The sequence below is a fragment of the Vulpes lagopus genome, chromosome 16, assembly GCF_018345385.1.
Source record: "Vulpes lagopus strain Blue_001 chromosome 16, ASM1834538v1, whole genome shotgun sequence".
In the NCBI taxonomy this organism is placed as follows: Eukaryota; Metazoa; Chordata; class Mammalia; order Carnivora; family Canidae; genus Vulpes; species Vulpes lagopus.
The window spans coordinates 13,204,498-13,229,808 of NC_054839.1; the positions used below are offsets into that span (position 1 = coordinate 13,204,498).

The 25,311-nt window shown below is 46.5% G+C and overlaps 1 protein-coding gene across 1 annotated transcript in view; it reads right to left on the reverse strand.

Annotated features, from left to right (window-relative positions):
- The window catches only part of FARP1 (FERM, ARH/RhoGEF and pleckstrin domain protein 1), a 282,324-nt gene extending 266,591 nt beyond the window's left edge, over positions 1–15,733 (reverse strand). Inside the window, 1 exon segment of the mRNA XM_041731186.1 lies at positions 15,683–15,733. The gene's annotated coding sequence lies outside the window, so the exon portion shown is untranslated.
- Positions 15,734–25,311: the final 9,578 nt, after the last annotated feature.

The following is a 25,311-nucleotide window of genomic DNA, read 5'->3' on the forward strand; positions in this document are numbered from 1 at the left end:
AAAACCCTTTTCTCAATACACATAAATGTTTATTTTACATAGAACTTTGCACACATGTGTTCATCTCAAGTAGCAAGCTAAGTGTGTAACCACAAAAGAAGAGGTAGGTGACCAGACACAGGCAGCTCAATGAGTAGCATAAGAAATAAACTCAAGAATCTCATCATCCTGCAGAAGGCCAGGAGGTGGGGAACTACATTTTACAAAGAAATGTAAGAAATTATCTGAGACAAAGTTTACCTTTTAAGGCAATTTTAAGTATCAACAAATATTTATTGAGCACCTCCTAAGCTCCCGGCACTTTGCCAGGCACCAGGAATGCAAACGTATAAAATACTTCAGTAGCAGGGGATCTCAGTAAGTGGAGACAGACTTCCTAAACTTCTTAATATTTTATTTACTTACTCATAAGAGACACAGAGAGAGAGAGGCAGAGACATAGGCAGAGGAAGAAGCAGGCTCCCTGTGGGGAGCCTGATGCAGGACTCAATCACAGGACCCTGGGATCACGACCAGAGCCAAAGGCAGATGCTCAACCACTGATCCACCCGTGTACTCCAACTTCCTAAGCTTCTTCCTGGGCTCTGCCAATTATAAGCTGTATGACCTTTAGCAAGTCATTTAAACTCTCTGTGCCTCGGTTTCCTCATATACAAAATGGGAAATACAAATCTGGGCAGTGGGGATGATTAAATGAGTCAGTATATCTAAGGCACTTAGTGCTCAGCCTGAGACTCAGAAGTGCTAAGAGTACTCTAATAAGTAAAATGAGTGGTGAGGAAAGAAAACACACTATAGAAACAGGGGGTCCAGATCAGCCCCCAGAAGGAGATGGAAGCCAAGGTGCCTGGGTGGCTCAGTGGTTGAGTGTCAGCCTTTGGCTCAGGGTGTGATCCCGCAGTCCAGGGATCGGGTCCCACATTGGGCTGCCTCGAAGAGCCTGCATCTCCCTCTGCCTATATCTCTGCCTTTCTCTGTGTTTCTCATGAATAAATAAAATCTTTTTAAAAAGAGGAGGGGAGGAGACAGAAGCCTTAGGAAGGCTTCTGGAAGGAGGTACGCAGGGACTGGGTGAAGAACTGGGTAGAAAGCCCTTGCACTCCACGCTGAGGGATGATGAGCTGGTGTGGAGATGGGAAGGTGTGAGACAGGAGGGCTCCTGTGGCTGGTTTTGGGGGCAGCTCAGGGGGAGGATGGAACACAAGAGGTGAAGACAGAAAAGGAGGCCAAGACACCAGATTCCGTGCAGCCGCCTTCTTTTCAGTGACAGCAAAATAGGTAGAGTTACCTCACATCAGGATCGCTTTGAACAGGGAAGCTTTCCGGACTATTCCAATTAAGTCAGAGGGTGCTGACTGATGTATTTTTAAATTACGTTTACAAGTAAGCATTTTCTAAAAATTCTACAAAGAGGCAGAGATGTAATGAGCTGATCCTTCACATATGCTCTCCAGACAGCCCTGAACTCATCACAAAGGTCTCTGAGTCCTTACAGCACACGGCAGACCTAGACTAACATAGTACTCACTGGGGGTGCTGCTACAAACAAGACAGAGAACAAGACAAGATGATGAATTTGGTGTTCGCTACTTCACAAAGACTGGAAAAAAAGGAAAGGAAAAAAAATGTAGGGACACCTGGATAGCTCAGGGTTTGAGCATCTGCCTTTGGCTCGGGGCCTGATCCCAGGGTCCTGGGATGGAGTCCCTCATTGGGCTCCCTGCATGGAACCTGCTTCTCCCTCTGCCTATGTCTAGGCCTCTGTCTCTGTATCTCTCATGAATAAATAAAATCTTTAAAAAAAGTTAAACATACATAGAAAATATGGGGGTGCCCGGCTAACTTAGTGAAGCAAGTGACTCTTGATCTCAGGGTTGGGAGTTCATGCCCCACGGTGGGGATAGAGATTACGGAAATCTTTTTTTTTTTTTTTTTAAGATTTTATTTATTAGAGACAGGGAGAGAGAGAGAGAGAAAGGCAGAGGGAGAAGCAGGCTCCAAGCAGAGAGCCTGACATGGGACTCCATCCTGGATCTCCGGGATCACGCCCTGGGCTAAAGGCGGAGCTAAACCACTAAGCCACGGGGGCTGCCCTACTTAAAATCTTTTTAAAATTTTTTAAAAACATTTTTTTAAATACACATGCATCAAAAATAAAAGTGAAAGAAGCCATGACCAATACCTTTGCTAAAAACAAACTTATCCTTATCTAATGTGTTTGACTTTGTTGATATGTTCTGCACAGTTAAGATTTAAAGCTTCATAGTTTAATAATATAAATGATACCTACCATGTCATGAGCTTCTTGTAAGTTGCCAGGCAGTCCGTTTTTATTTACAGTTGACCGCTAAACAATGCAAGAGCTGGTGGCACTGACTCCCCACATGGACAAAAATCCACATATAATTTTTGATTCCCTGAAAACTTAACTACTAATCACCCACCACTGACTGGAAGCCTTACCAATAACATAGTCAATTATCATATATTTTATAAGTTCTATATTATATTCCTAGAGTAAACTAGACACAAGAAAATGTTGTTAAGGGGAAAAAAAAGGAGAGGCACCTGGATGGCTCAGTGGATTGAGTGTCTAACTCCTGATTTCAGCTCAGGTCATGATCTCAGGGTCCTGGGATTCAGCCCTGTGCAGAGCCATCCAAACCTTGTGTAGTGCCCTCCCTTGGAATCACAGCTAGCCTGTGTGACAAAAAATGCTGTGGAAGTGACAGTGTAGGACTTCCAAACCTAGCTCATAAAAGTCATGGCAGCATCTACCTTGGACTCCTCAGAAGTCACTCACTCTGAGAGAAGCGAGCCGCCATCTTGTGAGGACACTCAAGCATCCTGCTCAAGGAGAGGCTACAAGGGGGGGGGCGGGGGGGTGTCCTTGGAAGCAGATCCTACAGCTCCAGCTGACATCTTTACTGCAAATGTGCAGACAGGAACTAAGCCACCCCCAAAGACCTGACCTGCAGAAACTGTTCAAGACAATATTTACTATTGGTTTAAGTCACTCAATTTAGGAGTCATTCAGCATGCAGCAATAGATAATTAATACATGCCCTGAAGCCTGTGTTTTCTCCATACCTACACTGCCTTTCAGTAATTTCTATCGTTTTTTTGAATTATTATCACTATATATTCACGTAGAGAATGAACAAAATAGTTACTGAAATCAAAACTATACACCCTGTCAGTTCTCTGAGATAAGCGCAGCCAAGATTAAACATATCTCCTTCTTGTTGGCACTATTACACTTTGGGATTTTATATACACAATTGTTCTTTTTGGTCTACACCATCACAAAACAAGCAGCTGACAGGGTTCATTTTTAAAGGTGTGTTTTTGGCACGTTTTGTTTAAAAAAAAAAAAAAAAAAAAACCACCATGCTGAGATACTGCTACATACCTATTACAATGGCTAGGATGAAAAATGCTCATAATATCAAGAGCTGGTGAGGATTCCACTTCTGGGTATTTGCCCATGAGAATTCAAAACTATGTTCACATCAGAATCTATGTGTGAGGGCCTCTTGGATAGCTCGGTCGGTTGGCCATCTGAATTTTGGTTTCAGCTCTGGTCACAATCTCAGGGTCGTGGAATCGAGCCCTGCAAAGGGTTCCACTCTAGCGAGGAGTCTACTTGAGATTCTCTCTTTCTCTGTCCCTCTGCCCCTCCCCCGCGCATACTTGCTTGCACTCTCTCTAAATAAATAAATAAATAAAATTTTAAAAATATTTAAAAAAAAAAAACCCTACCTGTGAATGTTTATAGCATCTCTACATTTATAGACACTGTATTCATAACTCCTGCTAACTGGGAACAATCCAAATATCCTCCAGCAAGTGAATGGCTACACAAACCCTGGTACGCCCATACAGTGGAATACTGTGAAAGAATCATGAATGCTCCCAACAGCTTAGAAGACCCTCAAAGATGTCACACTGAATGAAAAGGTCTCAAAAGGCTACATGCTCTACGATTCCATTTATACATTGTTCTGTAAAAGACCAAGCAGCAGTGACAGAGCAAAGACCAGTGTCTACAGAGGCTGGAGAAGCAAGACAGTGACTATAAAGTGGGAACAATGTGGAAATTTTTGAGCTGTTTGACATGGTTCCATGTCCTGAGTGTGGTATTGTTCGCACAAATCGGTGCACACAGTAAAACTCACAGAACTGTATACAGGAGGAAAAAAGTCACTTTCACTAAATCTTGATTTTTAAAAAAATAGATGCACAGGTACTTTCCTTTTGAAGCAATTTCAACTCCCTTTTCCCTTAAGAGATATATCCTTTTTTAAATCATTCTCAGGGCCAAGGGCCCTCTTGACTTCCAAATCTTTAAAAAAAAAAAAAAAAAAAATTGCTGATCCCAAGGACTTTTACAAGTAAGTTATTGAATCAGTGATTTGTATCTTAAGAGACTACCTTCTTTCAATTACCATTCCTTATTTTCCTCTACGGCTGAGAATGAATCCCCTGGCCCCTGCTTTTTTTTTTTTTTTTTTTTAAGATTTTATTTATTTATTCATGAGAGACACACAGAGAGAGAGGCAGAGACACAGGCAGACGGAGAAGCAGGTTCCATGCAGGGAGCCCAACGTGGGACTCGATCCCGGGTCCCCAGGATCACGCCCTGGGCTGAAGGCGGCGCTAAACCGCTGAGCCATCCAGGCTGCCCAGAAATGTCTTCTTTTGGACAAAAAAAATCTATATATGATCCCCTTGAAGACAACGATTTGTGTCTGTTTGGTTCACTGATGTGAATGTCAAGAACAGTACCTACCTTCTGAAAGGGGCTCAACGGATCTTTGTTAAAAAAGTAAGATCAGTTTTATTCTTTGTAACTTATGAAGACATTAAGAATTTAAAGAGTTGTGATGTCCCCATGCCTATGATCTGTGATAAGATTTTCCTTTAATCTATCAAAGAGAGGCTCTTTTCTAAGGACCTGGAAGAAAAAAGGGAAGTTGGGCACATGGCCCCTAACCTGACCTCCAGGAACTAATTCTGGTGACAAGGGAGGAATTCCTTACCCATTTGTGTGAAACCAGCTCTGCCCAGCATGGCACCCCTGCCCTACATCCTCCGCCCTCCCTGTGAGCTCTCTCGAAGCACTGCACTATTCTGAAAGGGATGCCAATGGAATTCAGAAATAGGCACTGCTTTAATTGGGAATATGAAAAATAGGCAAGACTTGGATGTGTTACAAATGTTTTGCTGGGGGGGGGGGCGCGGGGGATCAGGGCTGCAAAGATCTAGCACCTTCGCTTCTTAAGTGCTTCCGCCAACAACAGAGAAAAGTCAGCAGGTAAAAATTCTCACGTTAGAAGAAAATAAAGCAGTATGCACAGAGCCCATTCTAGCCTACTGGAGGGCTCCTGGCTCTACTTTGGGTCTTTCTCAACCTCCAGATTTATAGGCCAGGTATGCTATAAACATGCCCTGAGCAAGCTCTACCCCTTTTTTTTTTTTCCCACTCTGAAAGATGCATTCGACTACGAGGGAACATCCTTGTGGGGATAATACATTACAAGTGACAAATGACTTATGACACTCCTCATAAGGAATCGTTAGGTTAGAGCTGCTGCTCTTGGAGCACAGACAGCATTAATGTGATGGTGAACTTGCTAAGCTTTGCATGGCCCTGGGAGGAAGTGGGGCAGAGGCCTCGCTTTTATATTTCTGCCAGTCCCTCCCCTGTTGGTCCCTGCCCCAGGAAGGTTTTATTTCCTCCCTATGTTTGCCTATCAATCCTATCCATCTGGAAAGGCTAATGGTGTCTGGGCACTATCATACGTCTCCCTGGCCCCCTGCCCCAGACACACCCCCCACCAGAGGAGTGGTCCCTTTTGCAGCCTAAAAAAGAGGCCTCCTCTGGGAGGTGACGGGGGAGGTTCACACTCCATTAGGTGATCCCACCATACTTCATCATAGAGGGAGCAATCTGAGCACTTCTCCCAGGGGGAATGAAAGCGCTCAAATGTGTGATGAATCACTAGGGTGGCTAGAGGAATCTTGGATATTAAGGCAGGAGCCATGGATGCTATATACGTCCTGCCCTCCCCTACACCTCCACCACCATCACCAAACTGTCCTGACCAAAATGCCAGTGGAGAGGGTAACCCAAAGTGTGAAAGTGATACCCTGCAAAAATAGTCAAGATACAATGAGAGACACCCCATGGGGGCCAACTCTGAATCTGGGTCTCTATGCTGGAGATCCATCCACCTCTGCCCTTTCCGAGGTTGGTACTAAAAACTAAGAAATGCCCCTATTCTGCATCCTGTGGCTCAAGCTAGGCATCTGTCCCTTGCAACAAGAGACCTAGGGATACTCGTACCATAGATTTATGTACAGATGGTTCAATACAGCAAAATACTGCAAGCAAAAAAAAATTATTGGTAAAGGGTAATGTTAGTTACATTACATAGAATCACGTAAGAGTAATATCACAAAGGCGTTAAACATTTTCATTTCAAAGAAAACTCAATTCAGAAAACATTCAATGTGAAAGCAGAAAAAGTGGCTTCTCAGTGTACATGCATCATTCTCTCAAATTATGAAAAAGGTATGTTCGCATGCACAGGTAAAAAATATTGGAAATATACCAAATGTTGCCAAAAGTCAAATGGAAATAAACCAACTTTTAATTTTCATAATCTTTGAATGGCAGGATTACAAGGGATTTTTGACTTTGTTTTATATGTGAATACTTTCTAATCCTGTTACAGGAACATACTATGAGGAGCGCCTGGTGGCTTAAGGGGGTTAAGCCTCCATGTCTTGATTTCAGCTCAGGTCACAATCACAGGAGTGATATCGAGCCCCACCTCCAGCTCTGCCAGGAGTCTGCTGGAGAGTCTCCCTCTCCCTCTGCCCCTCCCCCTACTCACACGTTTGCTTTCTCTCTAAAATAAATAAATCTTTAAAAAAAATGCTACAAAGTGAATGTTAAAATAAACAAAAACATATTTCTTTAATTAAAGCTCAGCTCAATTGCCACTTCTTCCAATCAGGATCCACTGTCTTACTATCCTGAAACTTCCACCATTACTATAACTTTTGCAAAGTTGTCATATTTTACCTTTTATTTATAATTACCTCGACAATTCTCCCATCCACCCTGGATGCCATGGTCTGAGAACAAGGACTGAGCTTTATTTTTGTGGAACCAATGGTAGTTAATGTATTCAACACAGATGTTTATAAATATCTGTTGACTTGATAAGCCCTTACATAAACTAGAGTAAAAATAAAACAGCACTGAATATGCAAACTACCCTGGTCAGCTGGCTACTGTGATGGTAATAGGGGAGGGGGGGCTGAGGGGGATTTTTTAAACAACTTTTTAAAAGTTGTATCAATTAAATGGAAATAGAAATATTACTGCTCCAGAGTCTGTATTTCACTCACCTGGATATTTTACATTCAATTCATTTGCTTAATATTAAAGTTATTACAAAATCATTTAACTTTTCCTTACATATATTTGTGTCTAATTTTTTAATTTGGTAAACCTCTGGTTTATCCAAATCCTGACGTTTTCAAGTAGCTCACTCCACTAGTACATTGGCTTCCAATAAGATCTGATGGCAGAGAAACAAAACCTCTGATAGGATTGTAAAGGAGACACAATCTCTGATTAATAATGTCTCCTCAAAAATCTCCTAAACGGGGGCGCCTGGGTAGCTCGGTGGTTGAGCATCTGCCTTAGGCCCAGGGCGTGATCCCAGTGCGGGGATCGAGTCCTGCATCAGGCCCCCTGCAGGGAGCCTGCTTCTCCCTCTGCCTGTGTCTCTGCCTCTCTCTGTGTGTCTCTCACAAACTAATAAATAAAATCTTTAAAAAAAAAATCTCCTAAGCAATATTTAGTATATGGCATTCTAGGTTGACAAAAATGGCAGGTTCTGCCATCATTTTTCTTAAAGAAATGAAGTTATTCTCAAAATATTTCTTGTAATCCAAACTGCCAAATGATCAATTCTAAACAGATGTCCTACAAGGACACCTTAAGAAGGTAAATTCATGTTGATTTAGTTGCAACACTTACACAATATCAAATGCCTAAAGCCCTTAAAAACAGTTCATCTCTCACAGACATTTGGTAGGACCACTAAGTCACTTCCCACATAATTAATAAAGAGAAACATGTTTTCTCAGAGATAATGGTAAACATCAGAAGAAAGATAAAATCTTCCAACTAATGTATCAGCCAAGATGCTTTGGATGGCAATAAGAGAACTAGAAAGTAAGTAAAGTTATTATTTAGCACATGAAGCCCAGTATTCTTTAGAATACTAAGCTTTAGGGCAGCCTGGGTGGCTCAGCGGTTTAGCGCCGCCTTCAGCCCAGGGCCTGATCCTGGAGACCCAGGATCGAGTCCCACATCGGGCTCCCTGCGTGAAGCCTGCTTCTCCCTCTGCCTCTCTCTCTGTGTCTCTCATGAATAAATAAAATCTTAAAAAAAAAAAAAAAAGAATACTAAGCTTCAGGTGCAGGAAGACCGATGATTCAGTGACACCCACAAGGACTCTGGTCCCATCTTTCAGCTCCATCATCCTCTTGCCTTCATCCCAAGGCTGACCACAACATAGCTGCTATGGCTCCAGGCATCACATTCAGCCTAGTCCTTGGGTCTCTTTTTAAGGGCACAGAAATATTCCCCAGAAACCCCTTCACACACATCCCAGATGTTGGAAGCTCCTGGGAAGGATCTGGCTTGATGATGAAAGGAGCCTGAAGAAGCCTAGGCTATTACTGACCTGACTGTACCAGGTGTGTGAGAGGATGAAGCTGCAGCAGCCATTAGTCATAATAGCTAATTAGGCGGCGGCAGCTTAATTAACCACTAGGCAACAAGCCCTAGTATGAAACACAACATGCTGGGGATGGCAGGGTGGAAAGAGAGAAAGAACCTGGGTCCTTGATGATACTGTGAGCAGGGACACCAAACTGGGAGCCCCTTACAATTCCTTGAGGCAAGTGAATGATGATGGCTTAAACTATCAGCCAGACATTCTACAATTTTAAGACAAACGTGCTTTTAAAGTTTCCCCTCAGGTTTCAGAGAAAGAGCACCAGTAACTTGCCCAACATCACAAACATGGACAGCAGAGCCGCCTGGTTCCAGCGCCTACACTCCCAACTCTTGCTACCTCTGATATCACCTTCTACCTCTCACATTCTCAAATGTCATGGGGTGTTCATTACACATATTTTAATTCAGATCAACCAATATTTATTTACCTTCTCTGGGCAGGAGAAACAAAAATTAGGAAAATATACTTTCTGACCAAATAATGTTTATTATCTAGTTCAGAAAATGAGGAGAAAACAGAGACAACAAGAATAACTCCTGCCAAAATAGAAGAACTAAAACCTTCTCATAACTACCTACATACACCATTCCACCTTCTTTTTAAAATGTTCCATCTTGGGCTGCCTGGGTGGCTCAGTCGATTGGGCATCTGACTCTTGGTTTCAGCTCAGGTCATGATCTCGGAGTCATGGGATCAAGCCCTGCATCAGGCTCCTCGCTGAGTGTTGAGTCTACTGGAGATTCTCTCCTTCCTACCCCTGTGCCCCTCCCCTGATGCACATGTGCTTTCGCGCTCTCTCTCTCAAGTAAATAAATAAATCTTAAAAAAGAAATAAAAAATTTTAAAAATTTATATGTTACATCTTGCTTTTCCCTAGGGTTCCATTTTTGTATTGATTTCAAAAATATTTCTTTCCCATAATTCTTCTGTGTACTAAAAAACAAATACAGCTCTGGATTTTAGAAATTTATCTGATCATAATCTTAAACGCTTGTTTCCTCAGATTTTCAAAATAAGCTGGTATTTTTCTCTTGCAAGTTTAAGTCTCTTCAACTAAGTTTTAGTTAGGAAAGAATAAAACTGCTCCATCACCCTCAAAGTAAATGGAAGTCAAACTCTTGAAAAGAGCAACACTAGCCTAAGCCTTACACATAAAAATGTGTTATTTTTCCAACGTTGAATAAATTCCCTGGCCTTTAATAAGCTCAATAATTAGATCATGTACAATGTTTTCCTGATAACTTTTGCTTTTCAAAAGATACCATCAAGAAATAAAAAGGTCAAAACAGACTGGTGAAAATATTCACAATACACAGATCTAACAAAGAACTTGTATCTAGAATATATAATCTCCACAACTATAAAATAAAATGACATTAAGGATGTGTAGTTGATCATGTCAATTATCCTCAAAAGCTATGTGAAATGACCAGACAAAAAACAAGTGAAAAGACAAAAGATTTAATAGACAAAAGACGATAAACAAATAGCCAATAAGCACATGAAAAGCAACCATTAGCCATCAGGGAAATATACAATTAAACCACAATGAGACACCAGGACACATCCACCAGGATGGCTAAAATGAAAAAGACACAATTTTCCAGCAGATGCTTACTGGGGATTACAGTAACTGGAATGCTCAGATGTCACTGGTAGAATGGAAAACAGTACAAACACTTGGGACTGTAGCTTCTTATAAAGTTATGCATATACTTGTTGTAAGACCCAGAGATAAAAACAGATCTCCACACAAAGACTTGTTCACAACTGTTCAGCACTTCATGCATGATAGCCCAAACCAAACGACCAGAGTGGCCAAAGGTGAAGGAGTAGGCAGATGGTGACATGCCCAGGCCCTAAAATGCCACTGGGCAACAGAAAGACATTGATTGGTAAGACGATGGGAGGGAGGAGTAGAGAGGGAAGAGTAGGGAGGAGGTAGGAAGAACAAGTGTAGGAGAGGAAGGGGGTCAAAGTCAAGGAGAACTTTAAAAAATGGGGAGGCACCTGGGTGGCTCAGCGGTTGAGCATCTGCCTTCCGTTGAGCATCTGCCTTCGGCTCAGGTCGTGATCCTGGGGTCCTGGGATCGAGTCCTGCATCGGGCTCCCTGCGTGGAGCCTGCTTCTCCTTCTCCCTGTGTCTCTGCCTATCTCTCTCTGTCTCTCATGAATAAATAAATAAAACCTAAGAAAAAAACTAAGTCAAGGAGAAAAGAAATTGTACCTTGACATAGTCAAAGGGCAGAACTCCTAAGAACCTTAAAAGCAGCCAGAAAGGCGCTTGGGTGGCTCAGCTGGTTAAGCATCTGGGTCTTGATCTCAGAGTCGTGAGTTCAAGTCCCACACCGAGCTCCATGCTGGGCATAAAGCCTATTGAAAAATAAATAAATAAAAGGTAGCCAGAGAGAAAAGACAGACTACTCACAAAAAACAATCAGCCTGAGCTGACACTGCAGCAGCAACAATGGAACGAGGAGACAGTCGATTAATACAACAGCAATCCAGAATTGCACACCCAGGGCATTTATCATTGCAGAACAAAGATATTTAAAGGCACACAAACACAGATGCTACAACCAACGGACATTCACTAATAAAACTTATAGAAAATGTACGCCAGGAAGAAGGAAAATTCTCCCAGAAGCTAGCTTCTCAGAGAAGTTCTACTTTATTCTTTGTGCTGTTAGGTCTAAGCTTGAATAGTCTCCTTAAAAAAAGATATAGTCTTTTTACAATGTTACCCAGCATTAAAGGTTAATTTTTTTTAAAGATTTTATTTATTTATTTATTTGAGAGAGAGAGAGAAGGCACATGGGGGGGGGGGGGCAGAGAGAGAAAGAGAAAAAGCAAACTCCCCACTGAGTAGGGAGCCCAATGCAGGGCTCCATCCCAGGACCCTGGGATCCAGACCTGAGCCAAAGGCAGATGCTTAACCAACAGAGCCACCCAGGCCCCCCTAAAGGTTAATTTAAATTGTTAAATTAGAATGAAACGGAAACAAAATCAAATATCAAATTTTCAAATTCCCAGAATAGCAACCTTAAAAAACTTTAAATGCTAACTGGAAAAGACATCAAAAATGAGGTTTATATATTCACTGCGAGTATTTCCCAAGGGAGTGTTATGTGCCAGGCCTATACTAGATCCTGAGTTAACAGGATGAGAACAAAAAAATGAAACTCCCCATAATACTGGATTGACAAGCTTTCTTTTACAAGATACGTTTATGGGAAGCCAAAGTCTGTGTGCAGAGTGACATTACTCTTGTGGTAAGAAATATTGTCATAATAGAGTTAAAAGCAATCTGGTTTGGCCGCTGGCTCCTTTGTTTGAAAATGTATGCATAAATATGACAATTTTACACATGAAATTAATTCAGTGCAAATGATGAATTCCCACAACACTTACTTGCCAATCTTCTCGTTTGTCTAGTATTTCCATCCCCCGTTAAAATAAGAAAACCGCCATCCCAAGCTAGGGTCCCAGCCAATGCTGAGCATGTATTCAATTTTAGTCACGGTGTACCTGATGGTCCCTGGCTTAGTTCACAAATATCAAAAGCTGAGAGGCACCATATTTAATATCTATCAAGTGCTCACTTTTGCTTAGCATATCCACTGGGCAAAACATTTTTAACTGCTGAAAACCAGCACAAGGACAGCCTAAAAAAGCCAGTTTCCCACTTTAAAATCAACATTTGCCAGGGGCTTCTTGATTAAAAACAAAGGCAGCATTCGGCATAAGGGGGCTGGTGAAATCAGTACTTCGAGCAATTTGAATGGAAACCGTTGGGCTCTGATCTTTCTGGACATGTGGAAGCGGTTAACCTGGAGGAAACGGAGGCGGACGGAGAAACTCTACGCATTCAAAAGCCAGGAAAAGAAGTTGACCTACGGCTTCCCATTCGATAGCCAGGCTCGGAGAGCCCGCCTTCCAATCGCGAGCATCCAGGGATGAGGGAGAGGCAGGCACCGCAACCGGAAAGCCTACCTGGTACATACACCTGTACACCCAGGGTGGAAAGGACTCCAGCCTGCGACTATATTCGGGTATTATAAGGGCCCCTCTCTTTCCTGGAGCTTCTTTAGTTACAGGGGAAGGTGCACTTCTCCAAAACACGAGGCAGTTCGCGGAGATGAGCAAGGCCTGTTACAAAGGGCTGGTTTCAAATGCCCAGTTCTCAATGCTACCAAATCACTGGCTCGGGACCTACAAATCCACAAAACTTGCCCCACTCTCTGGGAAAGTCACAATGTCATCTTTCCTATAGAGTGTTGAGCACACAAGAAGACCGGGCTCTTGCCTTTTCTCCAGTGGGCTCTAACCTCCCCTAGGATGGAAAAAGGTTTTGCTTCTGATGGTTATCGCAAGCAACCTCCTTAAAAATTTCTATTGTTTTCCAAATGAATTAAACTCTGCTATGCTCAATGAGTATGAGAGGATGAATTCCACCGTTTAAAAAAACCAACCTTTTCGATACTGTATTTAATTCTTAAACTTTCCTTGGACAGTTTCTCTAATGAAATACAAAACAAAAACATCAGGCAGCCTGGGTGGCTCAGCGGTTTAGACCCGCCTTCAGCCCAGAACGTGATCCTGGAGACCTGGGATCGAGTCCCACATGGGGCTCCCTGCATGGAGCCTGCTTCTCCCTCTGCCTGTGTCTCTGCCTCTCTCTGTGTGTCTCTTACAAACAAATAAAATATTAAAAAAAAAAATCCACCCAGGTTCCCTTCGGGCTCAAAATAATTATGAAATAAGTGCAATACACCAGAAAAAAACTCTCTAGGGTAGATTTTTAAAATTTCCTTGTGGTAAATTTGGCTACAGAGTAGCATTAGTGTTCTATTATGACCTAAGGAATGAAATCACTTATACAAATTCCAGGAAGAGACTATCAATGTGAGAAGGCACATTATAAACCTAACTGCAGGATTTCCATAGGGACAAACTCCCTAAATGAACAACCACGCACCAATTCACAAGGGGTGGGCTATAGAATCTGTGACCCAATGGGGCACAACATCATCACCAACTATTTCAAGTTTCCTGCCCACATGAAAGAAACAGGAGATTCTGGGAAGGCCTGGGCTAGGGAGGCATCAACTCAGTATCTCCACCAACGCTTTGCCCGGTGAGCCAGTCACTGGCCAATAATGTCTATTTATTTTACCCAGAGGCAGATCTATTAGCCAGACATTCTAAAAACACAAACGTTTTGTTGTGCTTGGAGTAACTCCAATATTGGTGCCTTGCTGCAGAACGATGCTGCAAGAATATAAAGTGAGCCATGTGGATGCTGAACCCACATACGAAGCGCATGGTCAGAAACTGTCATACCAGAGGACCAACCCTCTGGAAAGGCTGAGGGTAAACCCCCCAGCCAGCAGGCTGTGGAATGAGGGAAGAAAGCCAAAGACAGGAGAGATATCAGAAGGGCCCACCCACCCCATCGAACAATGAGGGCGATTTTTAAGGCAACTCCCTCAAAGCTCTCAGCACCAAAAAGGCCTTTCTTCCTGCACTCCAGTTTAAGGGGAATAAGAGAAGCAAGACAATGCTAAGGGGATGTTCAGAAATGGGCTTGGCAAGTCACCACGTGCAAAACACATTAAACCTAACCCAAGGGGTCTGGCTCTGGGAAGACTGCCTGCTGGGTGGGGAGGTAGTGGCCCAGAAAAGTCCAGGCCCTGGGGAGACAGGGGAAACCGGGGAGAGCTGGCCGAGCAGGTCGAACCTGGGAAGCTAGCAAGAAAGGCATTAACAATAATAAAATGGAACAGCCAGAGGCCAGCAGGGTACTCCAGAAGGCCCCAGACAGCGCAGACCGCTCCGCTGCCCCAGGGGAGAGGCACTGGGTCCACCTCTGCAGAAGCCCATCTGACGTGATAGCAGGGCCCCGTTCCTTTGTGAGCCCCACCCACCTCCCTCCTTTCTGGGGTCCTGCACCGACCCCACGGCTGCGGGCCCCAACGACACACCAAGTCCACAAGGATTACGGGGAACGCATCCCCCCACCCGTCCTCAAGCCACACTCACTCACACACACACACACACACACACACACACACTCACACACACTCAAGGGTCTGGCCCGATCACACAGCTAAAGTTTCCGGAACTTAAATCATAAAACCACAATCAGAAGTTGCTGTCTCGAAATGCTCACCACAGAAATCTGTGTCTTTTGCTTGAAAAGAGAAAGCAAAAAAACAAACAAACAAAAAACCCCACCAAGTTTGCTCTCCGTAAAGGCAGGCGGTAAGGAGAGACCAAATCTAACTTAGGCGGAGGGTGTGTTCCTCTTTGTCACCTACCGAGGTGCTCGCGCGCGCGTGGGCGAGCGGCTGCACCCGGCGGCGCCCCGGCACCCAAGCACCCAAGCACCCCAGCCGGCCCCCCCCCCGGCCCGCGAGCCGCCCCCGGGGCCAACAGTACGGCCGGAGGTCCGGAAGCGGCGTCCGGCGCTGTCAGCGCGCGGGGTGGGCTGGAGGCTGGGAGGAGGCTGGGAGGAGGCCGGGAGGAGGCCGAGGGGGGAAGGGCGCCCCGGGGGGGGGGGGGGGGGGCGCGCAGCCCGCTGCCCGGGTCCGCCGAGGTGAGCGCAGCGCGGAGGGTGCCCGCGACCCGGAGGCCCCGCGCCCCTGCTATTGTGCCGGGGCTGCCCCGAGCCCGCGGACCGGAGCCCGACCGCACCGCCGCCCGCCTCCTCCGGGCGGGACCCCGCGGGCACGCCCCCGTGTCCCCCGCCGCCCCCGCGGGTCGGCCCCGGGCGCCCCGACTCGCACAAGTTGCCGCCCGCCCGCCCCGCCCGCCCCGCCGGCCGCGGTCATTGTTCGCCCCGCGCCTCCTACCTCCTACCTCCTACCTCCGCGGCGCCGGCGGCTCCGGCTCCGGCTCCGGCTCCGGCTCCGGCTCCCGCTCCGGCTCCGGCTCCCGCTCCGGCTCCGCGGCTCCGAGCGCCCGGCTGCCAGGGCGCGGCGGCTCCGGGTGCGCGTGCGGCGGGGGCGCTCGGCTATTAATACCCGCGGGCGGCGGCGGCGGCGGCGCGGGAGCGCGAGCGGGGCTGGGGGTGGCCGGCCGAGGTCCGAGCCATCAGAGGTGGCGCGGGGCGGAGGGGAGGGCGGAGCAGGCGGGGTGGGTGGGGAGCGGGCTCAGGGTCGCCATGGCCGCCGGGACGCCGGGCCGAGAGCCGGGAGCCGGGAGCCGGGAGCCGGGAGCCGCTCGCGCGGGGAGGAGCAGCGCCAAGCGGGCGGCGGCCGCGCCCGCGCCCCGCGCCCCGCGCCCCGGCCGAGCGCCCGCTGCCCCGCCGCCTCCGAGGCCGCCGAGCGGGAAGTGCCGGCGGTCGCGCCCTCCCCGGGCCTGGGCCGGCCCCTCGGCGGGGGGAGCTGGGGCCGCCGGGGCCGCGCGGACGGCGAGAGAGCCACAGCCCCCTCCAGCGTCCGGGTCGGCAACCTGCGCGCAGCGCGCCCGCCCCGCCCCGCCCCGCCCCGCCCCGCCCCGCGCGGCCCGGGGGCAGGTGCGCCGGGGGGGGGGAAGCCGCCGGCCCGAGCGCCCCTCCCGGACCCCGCGGGCCGCCCTCGGATCGCGCCTTACTCGGTCCCGAAGCCGGAGCCCGTGTCTCCGCGCGGCGCCACCCAACCGAGCTCGGGGAGCGCCGGGGAGCGCCGGGGAGCGCCGGGGAGCGCGCTGCGCCACCGCGGACGCGCCAGTCCTGCGGCTGGAGGGAGAGCGGCGGCGAGCGGCGCAGCGGCTCAGCCCCGGGAGGCCGCGAGGAGGTCGGTGGCGCGGGCTCCGCAGCCGCTGCCTGAGGCCGCGCCAGGGGGTGCGTGGGCGCCCACCCAGGGCCCTCCGTGGTCGCGCGGGAAGCGGCGCTCCGCGGGGACCCACGGGCACCCCCCCCCCAGCCACACTCGCGCCTTCCGGCTCCACCCTGGGCTGCGAGAGCCGATCCCGGAGGGGCGGCTCACCTCCCCGCGCCGCGGCCGGCGTCCTCCGCCCCGGCGATTCCCAGGACGCCCCCACCCCGACGTGCCCCACCTCCAGGGACCCGAGCAAAGCCCCGGCGGGGAAAGGAACAGGCTGGAGGCTGGTTTGCGGGATTTAATGAAGGGAGCGGGATTCAGGACCTGGGAGGCTGGGACCGCCGGGGGGGGGGGGGGGACACAGTCACTGTCCCCCCCCAGCTGGGAGCTCCTGCTTCACCGTCTCCACCCCCCCTTCCTGAGCCCCTGGTGCGCCCTTTTCTCCTCCTCGCTGTAGACTTCCTACTGGGGAGGAAGGGCGGGCGGCAGCAGGTTAGCACCCCAGGCGACCCTCTGACAGATCCCGAGGCTGTGAGTGAGGTTCCCGCCCTGAAGGCCGGCGGCTCCGCAGCCTGGTTACTTTGCGCCTCGCAGGAGTTCTCGGGCCTCAAGCCAGGTGGAGAGGTTTCAAGGGAGAGGCCATAGCTGAACCCAGAGAGGAGCAGGGCAGGGGCCCCTTGTGGGGTGTGGGCTGACACAGCTGAGCGCATCAGAAGTGGGGGGGGGGGACCTGGGGCAGCAGGTGTGAGTAGTTTCTAGAAAGGAGCAAAGAGACAAATTTTTAGTATGCGGTACTGACCTGTATTTTTTTAACGTTTGCATATTTGATGAAGGTGGAAGTGCAAAAGGGCCGTGTACACGGCCTCAGACCTGAGAAGAAACAGCAGTTGGGCAGTTTGTGGCCAAAAGAGAAGAGACAGGCTCTGAGCAGTTGTGTGGCTCTGGACAAACCATAGATCAGAGGGTTTAGGCCAGTGCTTCTCTAAGTGTGGGTCTCACACCTCCAACACCTGGATCCTAAGAAATGCAAATTTTGGGGTGTCACCCCAGACCTACCTTATCGGGTTCTTCAACCTCAGAGGGCATCAGAGTGGCCTGCAAGGGCTAACTAGTAGATCTTCAGGCCCCATTCTCAGAGTTTCTGATCCTATAGCTCAGGGGTGGGGCTTGAGAAGTTGCATTCCCTTAGCCGGTGTGCTGGGCCCACACTCAGAGAACTGCTATATTAGCATAATGGTTTGGAGTCACCTAAGATTTTTTTAAAAACTCATTGCCCAGGGGCGCCTGGGTGGCTCAGTGGTTGAGCATCTGCCTTCAGCTCAGGGTGTGATCCCAGGGCCCTGGGATCAAGTCCCACACCGAGCTCCCTGCATAGAGCCTGCTTCTCTCTCTGCCTGTGTCTCTGCCTCTCTCCCTGTCTCTCATGAATAAATAAATAAAATCTTAAAAAAAAAAAAAAAAAAACTCATTGACCAGGGGCAGCCCGGGTAGCTCAGTGGTTTACCACTGCCTTCAGCCCAGGGCATGATCCTGGAGACCCGGGATCAAGTCCCACATCGGGCTCCCTGCGTGGAGCCTGCTTCTTCCTCTGCCTCTCTCTCTGTGTGTCTCTCATGAATAAATAGAATTAAAAAAAAAACAAAAACCCTCATTGACCAGGCTTCACCTCAGCCAAGTACATCAAGATTTATGGAGTTGGGATCCAGGCCTCAGTATTTTTAAAGTTCTGCAGGTGATTCCAATGTAAAGCCAGGTTTGAGGACAATTGTTTTAAACTTTAAAGTATATGTGAATCACCTGGGGATCTTGTTAAAATGCAGATTCTGGTTTAGTAAGTTTGGGACACTATTTCTTTTTTTTTAAAGATTTTATTCATTCATTTGAGAGAGAGAGAGAGAGCATGAGCGGTGGGGCGGGGTGGGGGGAGGCAGGAGAGGGAGAAGCAGGCTCCTGGCTTAGCAGGGCAGTCTATGAAGGACTCTATCCCAGGACCCCGAGACCATGACCTGAGCCCAAGGCAAACGCTTAACTGATTGAGCCATCCAGTTTGGGACACTTTTTCTAACAAGCTCTCACATGCTATGTATTTTGCTAGGCCAGGGACTGCCCTGAGTGCCATACAAGGCACTCTGTCATATTTCACAACTATAAACAAAAAGCCATAGAAATCAGAAAATAGAAAAGTAACATTTACCCAGTCATTCTCTTTGGAAGACACACATTTTCACCACGCTATAGTGTTTCTTTCATCTTCTTTCTAGGTCTGGAATAAGGTTTGTGTTGTTTAGCTCTTAGCACATGTATGATCACCATAAATCTGATGCTGTTTTATAATCTTAATCTTGCCAGCATTTTTGAGGCAAGGACTTTTAAGGGAGGCCGTCTGAGAGGGTTTGCAGACCAAGGGATAGAGTTAACACAGGAGAGAGAAGAGGGCAGGCCAGGGGCACTAGCTGGGATCGGCTAGAGAACCTACCTCCACCCCCACCTAGCTTCCAGCTCTCCAGAACATTCTATGCTTTGTACTTCATCTCATTGAAAGCACTTTTTAAATTCCTCTGCCTGTAAAGCCAGGGATACCTGGTCTGTAAAATCTGCTGCCTGGACAATGAATCCCTAAAAAACGGACGCATTCACTTGTCATTTTTTCATTTGTGCCTTACTTTCAGACCATAAAGGTTTGTAATTAATTAGATCCCCTTTTTACCCCATGACATGGGGTTATTTAGAAATCTTTCTGAATTAGGGGATCCCTGGGTGGCACAGCGGTTTGGCGCCTGCCTTTGGCCCAGGGCGCGATCCTGGAGACCCGGGATCGAATCCCACATCAGGCTCCCAGTGCATGGAGCCTGCTTCTCCCTCCGCCTGTGTCTCTGCCTCTCTCTCTCTGTGACTATCATAAAAAAAAAAATTTAAAAAAAATTTAAAAAAAAATCTTTCTGAATTAAGTGGCTACACTGTTCTTAACTTTTCCCTTTTTAAATTGTAACTGTTTGTTATTACAATAAATGTAGTACATGCAGAATTAAATAAGCAGTACAGAAGGTATTAAGTAAAGCATATAAGGGACCCTTCCCTTCATTCCTGGTCCCCTTTCTCAGAGATCAGTTTCCCAGGGGTTCACAGCCCTCAGAAATGTTCTAAGCTTAGAGACACCTTGGGAGGCTCAGTCGGTTAAGGATCTGACTTCCACTCAGGTCATGATCTCAGGGACTGAGCCCCACATCGAGCCAATCATTGGGCTCTGCACTCAGTGGGAATTCTGTTTCTCTCTCTCCCTTCCCCCTGCTTGTGCGCTCTCTCTCTCTCTCTCTCTCTCTCTCTCTCTCTCTCTCAAATAAATAAAATATATTTTTTAAATGTTCTAAGCAGGATGCCTGCGTGGCTCAGTGGTTGAGCATGTGCGTTGGGCTCAGGGCATGATCCCCAGTCCCAGGATTGAGTCCCACATCAGATTCCCTGCGAAGGATCTGCTTCTCCCTCTGCCTGTGTCTCTCCCTGTCTGTGTATCTCTCATGAATAAATCTTTAAAAAAAAAAAAATCAAATGTTCTAAGCTTTTACAAAAGCATCTCTAAATCTTTCATGCTAAAGCAATCATGTGTCACAGTGAGAAGAAACCTCTTATTCCGTAGTCACCATCCTCTCTCCAGGAAACATACCACCACCACCACCGCAACCCCACCTTTCTGGGTCAGGGCACTCCGAATATCTGGATGTAAGAATAGCTGGCAGTAACATGAGAACCTACACTAGAACCCAAGTCAAGGAAGAGGGGATTTGCCCGTAGCATTTGTGGACTGCCCTGGCAGGGACTCCTAATACTCACATTCACCCTGACTGGAGGCTGGACCTAGTGAGGGCCTCACTGCTATATGGAACATGGAATATGGAATATGGAAGTGTGAGGTGATGTCACTTCCATGATTAGCCTACAAAAGACTGAATTCCATCTTGCTGGCCCTCTCTTTTCCCAGCCTTAGGTGAACCCAGCACCATATTGAGAGGTGTCCTATGAAGGACCTCTGTGCCAAGGAACAGAGGGAGCTGGTAAGGAAACCAGGCCTTAGTCAAGAACCCTTGAGACACTGAATCCTATGACAATCAGAGGAAGGAGCAAGGAGATCCTTCCCAGTCGAGCCTTGAAATGACTGCAGCATTGTGAGGAATCCAGAGCCAGAGGACCCAGTAAGGCCATGCCTAGATCCTTGACCCACAGAAAGTGTGAGATGATAAACATTGTTCTATGCCGCTAAGCTTTGGAGTAATTGCATTATGCAGCAATGGGTAAGCAACAAACACAGAATAATATAGTAGGAGTAGTAACATTAGAAAGACACACATCCAAAGTTAATAGGAAAAATATAAATCTAACTGAGAGTAGGTGGGAAATAAGACCTTGGGGTTTTGAGCTGTATTTCATTTCATCAGAATGGAGCCCTACCCTTTCTGGAGTCCTGCCACCATGAGGCCAGCACTCACTCATCACGGCTCCCCTTTAATGGAACCAGCAGATACTGAGTTGCAGAGGAAGCAATTGCCAGGAAGAGCCATGTATAGTCTCCAAGAAGGGTTCTAGAGAGGAGGACCTAATTATTTTGCAGAGAAGTTTCTAGATCTAGGGGAGGAAGAGATACCAGTGGTGGTGGCAGAAACCAGGTAGAGAAAAGGTTAAGGAGAGATGGGGTTGGGGGGGAAAGTAGAGACTAGGAGCCAAGGGACTGTCCAGGCAGGACCCTTCTGGCTTAAAAGGTAGTGGCTGCCAATCTTGGTACATATTGCAAAATAACCTTTCCAAAGATGCTGCCATAACTTACTCCTCCACTGTGGTTGTTTTAAAACACGGCCACAAATTCTTTGATTCTCCTTCTTGGAGAAGTGGGGTCTATGTCTGCTCCCTTTGAATCTGGACAAGCTTGTGACTTGGTAGAGTAGAGGTGATTCAGTGTGACTCGGTCAGAAAAAGCCATGCATCTTCGAGCTTATTCTCTACATACACTTGCTCTTGGAGCCCTGAGCTGCCATGTAAGACATTGCAGCTGCCCTAAGACCACTATAATCAAGAGGCCACATAGTGGTGCTCCACCGGACAGTCCCAGAGGACCCCATCTTTTACCATCTTAGCTCAGTATCAGGAAGTGAGTAAAGAAGAGAGTGGGTTCTCCAGCCCCACTGTACCTATCCCTGGGCTCAATGGCCACCCCAGCCTTTGGGTCATACCAGCTAAGAGTACTGTGAAGTGGATAAGATCCATCCCCACTGTGCCCTTTCTAAATTATCCACAAAATCTATGCTAAAATGGCTATTTTATGCCATTAAACTGTGCATGGCTTGCTGTGAAGCAGTAGATGACTGGGACACCCACTAACCATGCTTGAGAATGCTTACCACTTACACCTTAGCCCACTCTTGGTATTGGCAAACTTTTATATTTGCCAATCCTTTTTTTTTTTTTTAGATTTTGTTTATTTATTCATGAGAGACACAGAGAGAAAGAGAGAGGCAGAGAGAGAAGCAGGCTCCATGCAGGGAGCCTGACGTGGGACTCGAACTCAGGTCTCCGGGATCTCGCCCTGGGCTGAAGGTGGTGCTAAACCGCTGAGCCACCCGGGCTGCTCTATATTTGCCAATCCTATAGGTAAATGGAATCTTCTTTTTTTCATTATCCATTAACATTTCTTCATCCATGAACTGACTTTATATCCTTCACTGGTTTTGCCGTTCAGTTGTCTCTTCTTGTTGACTCATATTATCTTGATTCTTTAAGGAAATTAGCCCTCTGCTATCATATACTGAATGTTCTTTTCTGGGTTTTTTTTTTCTTTTCTGTTTTTATATTTGTTTATGGTACTTGTTTTTGCAATAAGAAGTTTTTCATTTTGGGACTCCTGGGTACTTCAGTGGTTGAGCATCTGTCTTTGGCTCGGGGTGTGATTCCTGGGTCCTGGGATCAAGTCCTTCACTGGGCTTCCCACAGGGACCCTGCTTCTCCCTCTGCCTATGTATGCCTCTGCCTCTCTGTGTGTGTCTCTCATAAATAAACAAATAAAATCTTTTTTAAAAATCTTAATTTTTGTATTATCAGATTCATCCTTTTCAATTTTTTTCCTTTTCTTCCTCTTCTTTTTTTTTTTTTTTTTAAGATTTATTTATTCATGAGAGACACAAAGAGAGAGAGAGGAACAGACACAGGCAGAGAGGGAGAAGCAGGCTCCATGCAGGGAGCCTGGAGTGGGACTCCATCCCACGTCTCCAGGATCGGGCCCTGGGCTGAAGGCGGCGCCAAACCGCTGAGCCTCCCGGGCTGCCCCTTCTTTTTCTTTTTAAGGAAACTCTATACCCAACATGGGCTCCAACTCATGATCCTGAGATCAAAAATTGCATGCTCTACCAACTGAACCAGCCTGGCACCCTTGTTTGCTTTTATGATTTCACATTTTTGCATTATGCTTGAAAGAGTTTTCCCTGGCTTTTTGAAAAATCACTGTATTTTCACACTTTAACCATTTATTTTTATATAATTCATCTATCTAGTATTTAGAAATAGGACATGGAACCAACTTTTCCTTTTTTTCCAAAGGGCTAAACACCATTTGAATAATGACAGTAGGGACGCCTGGGTGGCTCAGCACTTGAGCATCTGCCTTCCTCTCAGCGTGTGATCCTGGGGTTCCGGATCCAGTCCCACATCCGGCTCCCCACAGGGAGCCTGCTTCTCCCTCTGCCTGTGTCTCTGCCTCTCTCTCTGCAGTCTCTCATGAATAAATAAATAAAATCTTTTTAAAAAAAGAATAATGACAATAATTAATAATAATATGGATAGTAATAACCCAGATAGTTATAATAATCCATCTCTTCTACACTTGTTTGAAATGCCAGTTTTATCATACAGTAGAGTCCATATTCTTTTCTACTCATCTGCCTATTCTTGTCCCAGTAGCAAAATGTTTGTGTTCATAGTTCCATAACATTTTACTATCTAAAAGAACTTATACCCCATAATTTCGATGTTTTCCTGCCTAGTTTTACAAATATATTTTTCTGGATGAATTTTAGTATCATTTTGCCAAGTTCTAAAAAATAATCATATGCACCTTGGTAAGAATCACTTTGAAATTTTTACCTTTAACTGTAGGGGTTTTTTTCTATCTATAATAGTAATAATAGCCAAAACATATGTCTGTTATTACTTCAGTGAATACATTCTTTTTCTTAAGATTTTATCTATTTAGGGGAATCCCTGGGTGGCTCAGCGGTTTAGCGCCTGCCTTCGGCCCAGGGCGTGATCCTGGAGTCCCGGGATCGAGTCCTGCGTCGGGCTCCCAGCATGGAGCCTGCTTCTTCCTCTGCCTGTATCTCTGTCTCTCATGAATGAATAAATAAATAAAATCTTAAAAAAACAAACAACCGCTAGCATGCTTTGTTTAACCTGCCTTTTTTTCACTCACTATACTATAGTCTATTTTCCATTTAATGTAGACTTACACATTCTACTTTTTATATATACATAGAAGATTTATTTATTTATTTATTTATTTATTTATTTATTTATTTATTTATTTATTCATGAGAGACACACACACACACAGAGAGAGGTAGAGACACAGGAGGAGGTAGAAGCAGGCTCCCCAAGAGCAGGGAGACTGGTAAGGAGCTTGATCCCAGGACGCTGGGATCATGATCTGATCTGAAGGCAGATGCTTAACTGACTGAGCCACCCAGGCACCCCTCCACTTCACCTTCAAAAGGAGAAATTTAGGAGGAAACCATAGGAAGGTCACAGAGTGCAGTGATTTTGAATCTGGCCTGTGATCTTGCCTTTTGATTATCAAAAAACGAAGTGATACATAAGGGGAAAGTATATCATTGTTGATGGTTACTTGAAGCATTTGCAAGAGAAAATTGAAAACTGAAGTAGGAATGGGGTTGGGGAGGGTATCTCTATCTATCTCTATCTACTATCTATCTATCTATCTATCTATCTATCTATCTATCTATCATCTATCTATCATCTATCTGCTCATACCCACGTGTATACCCACAATGGAAACAGCAAAGCTCTTTGTCTTATTGATCTCATGTATGAAGGCCCATGCAAAATAACTCTGATACTTAGTAATATATGGTAGGAGTTCCATATGTATTACATAATTATTCTCTCCTTTAAATTGGATCTTCACACATTTTAAAGCAAAAATAGAAAAAAAAAATGTTCATTCCCCCTCCCCCGCCCCAACAATTGCTGCCAAAGATCCTTAAAGCTAATGCACGCTGGAAGATTATCAAACATAAGTTAAAGGAGGCGCCTGGGTAGCTCGGTGGGTTAAGTATCTGACTCTGAATTTTGGTATAGGTCATGATCTCAGGGTTGTGAGATCTAGCTCCGTGGTGGGCTCCACGCTCAGTGGGGAATCTAATTGAGATTCTCTCCCTCTGCCCTTCCTCTTCACTCCCTATACACATGTGCTCTCTCTCTCTCTCTCTCTCTCTCAAATAAATAAAACTTAAAAGAAAAAAAAGCATAAGTTAAAGAAGAAACCATCTACTTGCCCCTACCTGGATAGGATGACAAACAGCCCACATGGACACCTGCATCTCTGAGCTTTTCTGTTCCCTCAGCATAGCTAAGGGCAATTGGTCCTCTTAACCCCCAAATTATCACCAAATCTGTGGGGGGAG